Raw genomic sequence first — 12,372 nt, 5'->3', positions numbered from 1 at the left:
CATACACTCCAGCACTTCAAGAAAGAATCCCTTTGTCACCAGCCAACATCATAACTCCCTAAACTATTTTTACACCCAATTCTTACCCTGGTTACTACTACACTTTCAGCAAACCCACTTCCACTGCTAATGAGTTCCCCTCGGTACCAAAATCTCCCAACAACTGTGAGGGACCCTTCTGAGCATTTGAAAGCAAACCATACTCTCACTGATGTCTCTAATGCATCAGCAACATACAGTCGTCCTTCTCTATCAGCCTGACATAGTAAACCCACCAATTCCTTTTGGGTACCCATTGGTTAGTTTCTACCATTGTACAGTTTCTACCATGTTCTGTTTTGTGTATCAAGCAGATTCTACCAGATCAATCTTCTCTAACTTTTTGACAGATTCACCTTAGGAAACTTGACTATCAACAGACAAAGGTTCACACTGATGGATCCTCCCATTCTTAAACTCCTTTGTTATGGTTTGTAGAATCATAACAACAAGATGGGGATGGACCTACGAAATCAGCCCTCAAACACATGCCTAAACACTATACCCCTTGGTGAAACACATTGCCTATGACTCTCTACATCATTTACAAATACCAAGTTTCTCAGAAACCCCCAGACTATATATAGTCCTACCATATATATATATATATATATATATATATATATATATATATTATATATATAATACACAAACAGAGCTTTATATAGCAATATAATATATACATGCCAAACTTGACATTGGAGCTTGATGTAGTCCTGCAGCTCATTGGAACCTGTCAGCCCCTGACAGTATGGAAAACGAATGTTATATATATATATATATAGGTTATGAGAGGTATTGGTGTCAATAAGACCCAAAGGTATCAGGTAATGCTGAGTAAGTGATATAGACAGACTATAGTTAAGCTCCAGGTTCAGTGATTATGCAAATAATGACCTATATATATATATATATATTTTAGAAGGTTTGGAGATGATGTACAGGTATCTTATATTAGAAGAAATGAGGTACTCAGAAATTCGGATGGTTTTATATTTACAGATATTTATTTGTATATTACATGTTTTTATACATCATATAACTATATCATGTATTAGCGCTTTCGTCCATTCTGGTGGATTTTTCAAATTGGACTAAAAATCCACCAGAATGGACGAAAGCGCTAATATATGATATAAGTTATATGATGTATAAAAACATGTAATATACAAATAAATATCTGTAAATATAAAACCATCCGAATTTCTGAGTACCTCATTTCTTCTAATATATATATATATGAGAGAGAGAGGTGTGTGTGTGTGGAATATCCTACTATAGATCTAGGAAGACCATAGTTTAAAAAAAGACTCAACAAAGAGGGAGAAATTTGTGAGGACTTTTCAGTTTAAATACAACCTCTTGTATTGATACTGAGTAAAAATTACAAAGAAAAAGTGGATGGCAACAAGGGTATCCAACCATAAAAATCAAGCCAAATATATCCACTATAGCCCTGTGCTATCCAGAACCATAGGAGAGGAATTGGTCGATGGAAACTGAAACTGTGCGTGTGTGTGTGCATGTCTGCATCTCCATATCTCGATGTCAAATGATAGTTGTAAACGAGCACCACCTTTATACAAGCAGTATCATTCATTTCCAATATTCTGCAAAAACATGTCTGGCCATGGGGAGAAATATTTACATTGCTGGGGAAAAGGGGAAAAAGGGCAAAATTGGCTGACAGGAAAGGCATCTGGGCCGCAGAAAATCTGCCTCAATAAAATTCTATCTGACCCATGCAAGACTGGAAAAAGTGGGCGTTAAAACGATGATGAACATAATATGGCAGAGGGGATACATACATACATATATACATATATATATAATATATATATATATATACATACATACAATAAGGCCGCACACAAGTACTATAAAGAATTGAAAAACTGATCAACTGGGATTATCAGAACAATATGTTAAAAAAAAGCCTCTCCCTCTCGGGATGTTTAAAATCTAAAAACAGGCAAACACATACATATAGTAATATATAGTGAATGTTGTTATATAGCTATTAAACAGAATATTAACATAACGACATTGTTATGGTGTATACACACATCCTAAGCACAACTACACATCCATTTACATAATATATACACACAGCTTCATGCAGTGATACAGAGTTGAAATTATCAACACACAAGTACCGACTGAAGAATAAAATTATACATGCACGATTAATACAGTAAAGTATGTTACCAACATTATATATACATACATAGCTACATACAGTGATTCAGCTATACAGAACAAAAAAAATCAACTTCAGAAAACTATATACATACACACATATATATATACACACACACATTACACGCGTTATATAAATATAGTTACAAGATTTACATACGAGACATTTATGTCTAACAATGTTTTTCTCATAATATTTACATCAATAAAAATTCAAAATTACACACATACATATATATATATATATATATATATATAGAGAGAGAGAGAGAGGGGGGGGACATTAACATTCTATTTCAATTTATATTAAAATCTTTTTTTATATTTTTGTTCAGATATTTCTTGCCACGCATCAGTGTTTTAACGCACCTGAGTACCGTGTAGAAGATTATTATTATTATGATCAAATGCTGCCAAGGTCGACTTTGCCTTTCATTCTTTCGGGGTCGATAAATTAAGTACCAGTTGAGCACTGGAGTCGATGTAATTGACTAGACCCCGTAAAATCGCTGGCTTTGTGCCAACATTTGAATACTTCCAAACCATCATCATCGCCGTCGTCAGATTCCGGCGAACCAAGTTTCTGACCTGGTTTCGATTCTCAGTCGCAGCCAGTCGGAGACCACTGCGCCTAACTATTATGTAGGCCATCATCACCATTATAAACTATCTCCACATTTCATCACCACCACTAATCAAAGCAACAATCCACCCGGACACTGACTCGGGTATTAAAATCCATAACTTCCTGTACCGCCATCATCTCGGAAATAGATACACCTCCGTCTCAAATTATTATTATTATTATTGATGTTGTTGTTGGTGGAGGTGATGACGAGATCACGCGCCGGATTAAAGACATTGTTTGTTTCATCAACCTTCGACGAAACACTTAGAATGGTCATACCAGTCATATACGGCGGCCGTACATTAATCCAACCAGCAAAAATTAGTCCCATTTTCGTGCCCCCCCCCCCGTTTCTGCCGGTGTAAGAAACCAGCACCAGCATTACTAGCAGTAGTAGAAACAGTAGTAGTAGTACAAGGTAAGCTCCAGCTGGCCAGTCGGCATATCCCAGCTTCGGTGTCGAGGATTGATAGCATTCGAGGTAGAGGCATGAACTTCACCACTGTCACTATCTAGAAGCATCGACGTCGACAATGATGCTGGTGAGAAAACACATTTATATATATGTGTGTCTGTATGTATATATATTTAAACTATAACGTCATTAATACTGCCATATATTTGTGTGTGTGTATATATATATATATATATATATATATATATATATATATATATATATATACACACATATATATATATATATATATATATAAAGGGGGTGGATACCTTACCGTGCATCTGACTACGTTGAATAGAAAGAGAATAAGAGAGAGAGAGAGAGAGTTGACAGAAAAAGAAGAAACCAAGCATGAAGATTACAACATCACGTCTCCTCCTCCTCCTCCCCAATTAGTGAGAGGGTGAGACTAAAGAGAAGAGTAATAGTAGGAGTGGAGCAGCTGAGACGGCGGCGGCGGCACAAGACTTGTTTGTTTCAGAAGTGATGGTCGTCGGCGGAGGGGTAGTGGTGGTATTATTGTTATTATTATATGGCGGCGGCAACAATAATAATAATAATTATTATTATTATTACAGCAGGAGATGACGATGATGGTGAAGACGATGATGATATCAGATGATACCAAACGGCTGGCTGATGGTGGCAGCAAGATGGCAATTCGATATTTCATGGCTACAGCCCATGGTTAATAGATAACATAATGGTTAGAATAATATGTCGCTGGTTAACCGACACCAACCAGGCTATCTATTCATCTATCTAGATATATACATATATATATACATATATATTTATATATATTTATATATATATATACACACACATACATAAATAATCAATAAATATGTAGCAAGATTCATCGTCGTCATTTTCTTGGTCTGACATATCCCGTCTGTGTTAATAGAAAATCAGATTACTCAACACGCATTATGTAAATAGAAAAAAAATTATACATACATATGTATATGTGTGTGTATATATAAAGAGAGAGACAGAGATACATAATTATATATATACATAATCTAGAGCGCAATATAATTCAGCTCGCTATTAAAAGGCATGGTGTGTATTCGTAAACCAGTCTATACATTTATTGAAATAAATATATTTGACCCATCTATCTGCCTATATATACATTCATCTATTTGTCTGTCTGTCTCTGTCTCTCTCTATATATACACACATAGACACACTTATATATGTACACATCTATATATATATACAGTTTCATCACTGCTGACCAAGGCGACCAGACAGTCGACCTTAATTGGAAACCTTTAGGTTTCATAAAAAAAGTATCATACAATAGTCATTACGTACCACCACACACACACACACATATATACACTCACAAACCATCTAGCTGTTGAAGTACATTTTTTTAATACATAATATACAATGTGGTGCATAATATAACCACAGCATACAATAGACCGTTAGAGGCGACACTATTTACACACATATATACGACAGAGAAAATATCAACACATTTCTACACAATACAGAAATAGGTAGAACAGCCCCAATATATCATTCGATATTTAAACATACAACCACATATATATATATATTTATATATATATATATATATATATATACAGATACATAAGGATATACGCAGACCTTCAATGGTTATATATAAAATATATATACGTCAATTTTTGTATAATGTAATAATTTTTAAAATATGCGATCAGTGAAGAGCAGAAATATGAAACACATACATTAAATGGGATGTTGAATAAACACATTACGTATAGAGTAGGCTTCAATACACACACATATATATAGATATATATATGTATATATACATACATACATATATATATATATATATATATATATAGAGAGAGAGAGAGAGAGCTGGTACACATACAAATGTCTTCACACTATATACATACATATATATACACACATATATATAATCTATAGCTGGTACACATACAAATATCATCTTCACACTATATACATACATATATACACATACAGTATATGAACAGTATACATATATAATGAAGTGTGTGTGTGTATATATATATGTATGTATATATGTGTGTGTGTGTGTGAGTGTATATAGATATATAGACAGTGGAGAGAGAGAGAGAGAGAGGTGGACATCAACGAAACGATGACGCGTTTGTTGAATAGAAAATAAAGTAAACATGGAGGAAGAGAGGGAGAGCAGGCTGTCCATTCGATGGTTGTTTGAGGTTTGCTGGCTTCGTTGGGAGATTGTGAGTGTTTAGCCAGGTGGAGAGATAGGTAAGGGCCAAAGGTAAGGTGCGAAACGGGTTGACAACAAGGGGCAGATGGTAGATGTTTCGTGGTAAAGACAGACATACCTGGGAGAGGAAAACCAACAAGAATCAAGCAGGGTCAGTCAAAATGGCGAATTGAGTGTGTAGCGTGGTGGTAGGAGGGTGGTGTCGGTAGGAGGTGATATGGTGTTGGAGGGAGAGGAGAAAGAGTAGAGACATAGACGGGGGAAGTTGGGAGAGTGAGGTTTGAGGAGAACGAGAGTAAGATAGAGAAAGGTAGTGGGAAATGGATAGGTAGATAGATAGCTAGAGGAGAAAGAGAGAGAGAGAGAGGGAGTGAGTTAGAAAGATGTAAGGAGGGGGAAATAGATAGGTAGAGATAGAGAGGGAGAGCTAGAAAGAGTAGAGCAATATGTGTTGTGATAAACAAGGGGAGTGAGAGGTTGAGGGAATAAGAACGAGAGAAACATAAAGGAAGTAGGAAATGTAGATAGGTAGATAGATAGAGGGAGTAGAATAGAGGAATATAAGGGAGGGATAGCGAGAAAATTATGAAGAGGAGTGGGGTTAAAGAGAACAAGAGTAAGATAAAGAGAGGGGGAAATAGATAGATAGATTGAATAAAGGAGAGAAAGAGTTATAAACGGAGTAGAGTAGAGAGCTAGAAAGGAGGTAAGGGTGAGACGATAAAGAAGAGGAGTGGGGGGTTGAAGAGAACGAGAAAAGGATAGACAGGGTGGGAGATAGATAGATAGATAGATACATGAGTAGAGGTAAAGAGAAAGATAAGGGAGGAGTACAATAGAGAGGGGAATAAATTAAAGATGGGAGTGATGGATAAAGAGAAAGAGGGGGAGATTTAGGAGGAGAGTAGAGAGGGATGTAACTGAAAGGGGAGAGAGATGGTATAAAGATATAGAGAGAGAAAGTGGAGAGACACACACTAAAGAAAGGGGGTGTGGTGAGGGGGATAGAAAGAGGAATAAATGGAGGCTAGGGGGGGCTAAATGGAGAAAGAACGGGATTAAAGAAATAAATTAGAGGGAAGAGACAGACAGATAGATGCATAGAGAAAGAGAGCTAGACAGATAGATAGGTAAACAGAGAAAAGAACGAGTGGGAGAAAGATTTCGAAAAAGAGGAAATTAGAGAGAAAGAAAAATCAAATGTGAAGGTGCGAGAGGAAGAGGAAAAAAGAGACAAAGAAAGAGGGTTATTACAAGAGAGAGTTAGCGGGGAGTGAGAAGTAGGAAGAGGAGAACCCCCCCAAACGAATAAAGGGAGATAACTGTTTAACCGCACTGATGAGGAGTCGTCTCGACCTTCGGCAAGACTCTCATTCATCTGCTACTCCGTATTTAATAGAAACAATGAAGATATTTGCTTGTATTTAAAATAAACAGTAACGATACTCATTCACACACTTTGCTCCTGATTTTGCAGAAAACCAAAATAAAACGAGTCAAATAATGAAAGTAATGCGCATTCACTTCCTGAATACATTTCAAATGCTAACAAAATATATTTTTGTGCTTTGAAATCGATGTAACCTGGTCATCGGTTAAATTGAAAACACGGAGAAAACGTTTCGAAAGGAATGATAAAAAGAATTTCAAGAGGATGTTTCTGTAAAACTTGAAATAATCCTGGTTTAATTTTTGAAGGATAAAAATGATAATCCCTATCTAGACAACGTATCTTTTATCTTTTATTTGCGCCAGTCATTAGACTATGGCCAGGCTGGGGCACCGCCTTAAATTTTAGTTGAACGAATTGACCCCTGTAGTTTTTTTATTAAGCCCAACTGTTAAGTAAGAGGGGTGTGAACACAACACCGGTTGTCAGGGGATGGTTGGGGACAAACGCAAACACACAACAGGCTTCTTTCAGTTTCCATTTACCAAATCCACTCACAAGGCTTTGGTCAGCCAGAAGCTATATAATAGAAGACACTTGAGCAAGGTGCCAGGCAATGGGACAGAACCAGGAACCATGTGGTTGGGAAGCAAATTTCTTACCTGCACAGCCACGCCTCCACCTATATTTCTCCCTCCCCTTCTCTGTCCGCCCTCCCTCCCTCCCTCTCTTTTCTCCCCATCTCTCCCCTCTCTTCTTCCCCCAAACCCCCTCCTCTACTGAGGTAGCCATTTACTGCAAGTCCCCTACTTTTGTCCCTCTATTCATACTTTAACTCCTCATCACCTGGTACAAAGCCATCTTCGTCCATTCTGTCCTCCCCCATCAGTCGAGTGGTGGGGGGGTCTTGACCTCACTAGTGATGGTATCACGTAAAAGGCATTCTGTGAAGAAGTTGACATTAGGAAGGACAACCAGCCGCAGAAACCCAGCGAAAGCAGACAGCAGAGCCTTGTGCACTCTTCTAACTTGCCAAGCCCTGTCAAACTGGTTACCAAATCCACTCACAAGACTTTGGTCAGCCTGAGGCTATAGCAGAAGACACTTGTTCAAGGTCCCACGCTGTGGGACTGAACCTGGAACCACGTGGTTGGGAAGCCAGACTTCTGCCTGCCTACATATGATTTCTTAAAAAAGTAAACATTTTTATATATTTATCCTATTGGGGTCTGAGTTGTGACATAAAAATGCTGGTGGTAGTTAGTGGTGGTGGAGAGGAGAGAAGATTATATATGTGTGTGTATCTATCTATCTATCTATCTATCTATCTATCTATCTATCTATCTATCTATCTATCTATCTATCTATCTATCTATATTAATAGTAATGGTATGACAGCAAAAGAATGAATGAGACTTTGATATTATGTAAATAGAGGAATTTATCTGTAATATAATATGTGATAATTATTCAATTATTCAGTTGCCATAATTTAAAGACTCCGCCGGTTACGACGACGAAGGTCCCAGCTGATACGATCAACGGAACAGCTTGCTCGTGAAATTAACGTGCAAATGGCTGAGCATTCCACAGAAACGTGTACCCTGAACGTAGTTCTCGGGGATAATCAGCGTGACACAGAGAGTGACAAGGCTGACCCTTTGAAGTACAAGTACAACTCATTTTTGCCAGCTGAGTGGACTGGAGCAACGTGAAATAAAGTGTCTTGCTCAAGGACACAACGCGTCGCCGGGAATCGAACTCACAACCTTACGATCATGAGCCGAATGCCCTAACCACTAAGCCACGCGCCCTCACATTGCCATAATTAAACTCCACCCCAACATCTGAAACTGGGAGTTTTATTATGACAACCAAATAATTGTCACATATTATATTACAGATATATATATATCATCATCATTTAATCTCTGCCTTCCATTCCGGCATGGGTGGAATGGTTTGACAAGAACAGTTAAGGCAGAAGCCTGCACCAGACTTCTGTAACAGCTTTGGCAGGATTTTTTACAGCTGGATGCCCTTCCAAATGCCAACCACCCAACAGGGTGGACTGGGTGCTTTGAAGTGGCACCTGCACTGACAGGGTCATCAAGTACTTGTAAGACAAATATATACACACACACACACATATATATATGTATATAAACAAACACGCATACATACATACATGCATATATATTATATATATATATATATATAATATATATATATATACATACATGCATATATATATATATATATATGCCTGTATTACTGTGTATGTGTGTGAATGAGTTTATACACACACACGCCCATACCCAATGTTGGCAAGTCTGCAACAGTGATTAAAGTGTTTAGAAAGAATGCCTTCCAGTATTTGTTCCTGTTCTCTGCACTCTGGGTTCAATTCCTCCTGAGGCCCACTCCCATTTTCATACCAATAAATAAAGAGCCAGTCTCGGGCCCTGGATTGGCAGAACTGTCACAGGTTTGGGTATGATGTCTTGTGGCATCTGCCTGGTGCTTTGAGTTCTGACAGCAACATCTGAGACAAAACTGGTGCCAAGTTGTAATTGGTCCACATCAGAGGCCATTCTCTTGGATAAACCTCTGTGGTGTGGAGATTGGGTGACTTGCATGCAAGGGGAAGTTGATAGGCTGATCCTGTGTAGAAAGAATGCAAGTATTGGCAGCATCAATGATAATTCAAAACCAACAAGACCTGGGAGAAGAAGGCCTTTCCTCGGGGAGACTCATGGGGTGGGGCACAGAAGCAGAACTGAAAAAGCAGGGATTCAACTGGAGGGAAAAAGGATTACCACTTGAATGGACTTTGATAAAGATATGTAAAGGTTGGGATGTGGGGTTAAATTGGGTTTGTAGATTAAATCTATTAATCATGACCAGGTGAAAGGTATCTCTGTTGGACTTCCAATTTTACTCTCAACGTTTGGGTTAATTGAGGTCCAAGGTGTTACTTAATGAGATTGAACGTAGATCTACAAAGTATCAGCAAATATCCTCACCCTACGGCTTACCATATTAGTATTACCTTGTCAGGTGTGACTGAGGTGGAAGTGTTTGGTTGGGAACAGAATATATACGAAAGGTAAGTAAACAGACAAATCACTGGCTGGAGGGTGCTTTTTCAAGATGGTAACAACAACAATAATAACAATATAATAATAATAATAATAATAATAATAACAATAATATAATAATAATAATATAATAATAATAATAATAATAATAATAATTTTTTCTTTTATTTAATTCTTTTACTTCTTTCAGTCATTCTTACTGTGGCCATGTTGGAGCACCTCGTTTAGTTGAAGAAATCAACCCCAGACTTATTCTTTGTAAGCCTAGTACTTATTCTATCGGTTTCTTTTGTTGAACTGCTAAGTTATGGGGATGTAAACACACCAACATCAGATGGTGAGGGGACAAACACAGACACACAAATAGATAAATACATATAAACATACATACTGAATCGTTAGCTCCTACACGCATTTTTTTTCTCTCCTTGTTTCTTTTCTGTGTATCTTTCTGTCGAAGAGCGTAGGCTCGAAACGTAAAAGACTTGTTTTATTTCTATTCCTGAGCGCCATACTGATACAATTGTTTGTTTGTACTCCACCTACCTTCATCTTTTGTTTATTTTCGTAAAGCTTCCCGTTATATATATATATATATATATATACACACACACGATGAACTTCTTTCAGTTTCCATCTACCAAATTCACTCACCAGGCTTTGGTCGGCCCAAGGCTATAGTAGAAGACACTTGCCCAAGGTGACGTGCAGTGGGACTGAATCCGGAACCAAGTAGTTGAGAAGCAAGCTTCTTCCTACACAGCCATAATCCTTTCTACTCTAGGCACAAGGCCTGAAATATAAGGGGGGGATAAGGCTAGTCAATTACATTGACCCCAGTGTCTGACTGGTACTTAATTTATTGACCCTGAAAGGATGAAAGGCAAAGTCGATCTTGGTGGAATTTGAACTCAGAACATAAAGACAGACAAAATGCTACTAAGCATTTCGCCCAGTGTGCTAATGATTCTGCCACCTCACTGTCTCAACAATGATAAATTTTTCCTTTTTTTTCTTCTTTCTTCCCTTTTTTCTATCGCATGACATTGTAAATGAACGATCTGGTGTGTTTATTTTAATGGCTTATCAATGTATACAGCAAGTTTCTTTGCCCTAGGTGTTGGGAAGACGCTCGGCAGGAAATGGAAACAAAATTGAAAGAATATTAGAATAATGATAATAATAATATTAATAATAATGTTGATATATTTATGCACAGTCTAGTTTAACATGTTTGTGTACATTTGGATATGGAAAGGCAATAAGTGGTAGTCTGAATAATAATAACAATTACTCTATTAACATTTAATTAACAGAGTTAGTTAAATATATCTTAATTATTCAGTCTATATTAGATCTCTCCCCCTCCTCTCTCCCTTTCTCTCTTTCTCTCTCTCTTTTTCCTCTTGTTTCTCTTTCTTGGGAAAATGATGGAATTTATAATTACTGTATAACTGTCATCACCATGGTGATCACCTAACCCTTCTCCTGTCCTCCCCACCCACCGACCTTATCATCAGCACTAGTGTCACCCTGCTGCAACTAACAAAAACAACACCACCGCCGCCACCACCACCACCACCACCAACAACAACAACAACAGCAGCAGCAGCAGCAACAGCAACAATTGCCCAGTCTACTCTGACACATTCCAATACGGTGTTTTTCCTTTTTGTTGTTGTTGTTATTATTATTATTGCGTTTGACTTGAACAAAGAATTCATTTCTCAACAGTTGACAACATTATCTGAGTGAGTTACATTCCTCAGAATGTCTGAGAGGCAGACATTCTTTAAATTCTTACCATAGAATAGATCCAAACACTTTCTGCCCACTTCCACCATTAATTCCGGCACCACATCATCTTTACACAGAGAAAAGTTTGTGAAGTTTGTTACATAAGAAACACTCCAAAGCATTATACACAGAAGAGAGCTTATAATTGAGACCGCAGGGTGATTAGGGGCAGGTGTGGGTGGGTGGTTAAGAATATTGCTTCCCAACCACATGGTTGTAAGTTCAGTCCTGCTCTATGATACCATGGGCAAGTGTCTTCTACTATAAGCCCTGGCTGACAAAAGTCTTGCAGGTGAATTTGGTCAATGGAAGCTGAAAGAAGCCTGCCACACATACATACATGGTGGCTGCCCCCTCGTTATCGAGTATGGCCATTGCACAAAGCTTAATCAATGTTGTTATCGTGCAATGCCTGTGCAAGAAGATTTTTTTTAAAGTGAGGAAAGGCTGTGCACTGAGTCAATCCCACTCACTAAGCAACAGCAGCCATAATCCGAAAAGAAGAACAAGTCAACATCATCGGTAACCACTGAG

The 12,372-nt window shown here is 37.8% G+C and overlaps 1 protein-coding gene across 4 annotated transcripts in view; it reads right to left on the bottom strand.

Moving 5' to 3' along the window:
• The window catches only part of LOC115222846 (ras-related protein Rab-14), an 84,845-nt gene extending 79,032 nt beyond the window's left edge, over positions 1-5,813 (bottom strand). For 3 of the 4 annotated variants that reach the window (XR_005003351.1, XR_005003352.1, XM_036511984.1), the window contains exon 1: positions 5,669-5,813. The gene's annotated coding sequence lies outside the window, so the exon portion shown is untranslated. The remainder of the gene's footprint in view (positions 1-5,668) is intronic. The other variant, XM_029793188.2, reaches the window with a different exon arrangement.
• Positions 5,814-12,372: the final 6,559 nt, after the last annotated feature.

This window comes from Octopus sinensis, linkage group LG21 (assembly GCF_006345805.1).
Source record: "Octopus sinensis linkage group LG21, ASM634580v1, whole genome shotgun sequence".
Taxonomy (NCBI): Eukaryota; Metazoa; Mollusca; class Cephalopoda; order Octopoda; family Octopodidae; genus Octopus; species Octopus sinensis.
This window is presented reverse-complemented; position numbering and strand designations above follow the sequence as displayed.